Source organism: Acyrthosiphon pisum, chromosome X (genome assembly GCF_005508785.2).
Source record: "Acyrthosiphon pisum isolate AL4f chromosome X, pea_aphid_22Mar2018_4r6ur, whole genome shotgun sequence".
NCBI classification, from domain to species: domain Eukaryota; kingdom Metazoa; phylum Arthropoda; class Insecta; order Hemiptera; family Aphididae; genus Acyrthosiphon; species Acyrthosiphon pisum.
In genome coordinates this window covers 103898784-103900252 of record NC_042493.1, presented here as the reverse complement: position 1 = coordinate 103900252, position 1469 = coordinate 103898784, and positions in this window count along the sequence as shown.

Genomic DNA, 1469 nt, shown 5'->3' with positions numbered 1-1469 from the left:
TTTTCGTCGAGAAGAAGAACGTATCGTGCCAGGACGCCACCGGTAGGGGCTCAAACGGGGATTATGAGATTTACGATTGAAATTTTCGTTTATTAATGGTTGCTATTGGTTACAGGAGAAATATTTAGTAGAAATTAGTATTTATTTGTTATTAGTCCCCATTTGGGCACATCAGGGACAAGCATGAGTAATCACAATATTTTAAGAGTTATATTTTTTTACGCGCAACGGAGTGCACGGGATCAGCTAGTATTAAAATATAAAACTAATTTAATTAAACTAAACTAGATTCCTGTATAGCAGTATTATATTAGAATTATACTAATTAAATAAAAAATAAAAACTTTTAACTTTTAAAATAATAAATTATAAAAAATAACTAAATAGCAGTATTAAATTAACATTGTAATGATTAAATAAAAAATAAAAACTTTTAACTTTTGAAATAGAGAAATTATAAAAATACATTTTAATTTTAAATACTAGAATGTGTGTCGTCTGGATACTGGCAAATTTGGTGGTATGGAAGTGTATGTTGGATGTACGGTAGAGGCTGATGGAATAACGTAATTTTGGTTATGTGAATTTGTTGAGCCGAAGTATTGCTGTGGTGGTACACTTTCACGTATCAAAATATTTTGGATCTCGTTTCTCACTCTTAATTTTTGGATGGGGCTCAGTTTTTTAAAATACGGAAGAATGGATTTAAAAAAATGCATATCTTCGTCATCTGGAGCGGGTGATTCAGTTAATGCAGCTAGTTTTCGAGTTTCAAGATCAATCAGTTGTTGTTCAAAAGTATTGCACGTTTCTTGTTTTTTTGATCTCTTATTTTTTTTTTTAGTTGTCGTAAATGAAGTTGATGGGGGTGATGAAATATTATAATCATTTGTAGAAATATTTACTTCTAATGACTGGTCAATGTCCTCGAGTTCGTCTTGTTCCTCATTGATGTCTTCTTCAATCTCATCTACGTCTACATCGGATATATTTCCGTCACTTATTCTTGGTGTGACTGCGTCCTTCAAAAATAATATCGTACGAAAATAGCTCCATCTGCCTTGATATAGCGCAGCATATTCTTGACTGCTTCCAGAACGACTGGAAGGGATTTTTTAAAATTCTTTTAAAAATTGATCTCGAAGACTTCTCCACTTTTTTTTAACATCGTCTTTGTGGAAATTAAATTTAAATACTGTGCAAAATGTGTAAACCAATAACTATTAGAATTAAAATTAATATACCAATATACCAATTATTTGAACTACATTGAATCTTATCATGTATATATTATCATCACCTATACATGATATAACTTTTGAAAGATTTTGAAGGTTTTTTTGGCTATTTATGGTTACCTATAGTATTGAATTATTTGATTTTTCTTGGTTTTAGATTCTGAGTGAAACGATGAATGTATTGATTTTACAATGATGTATGTTTTATTTTTTTAATTTTTTTTTTTTTTG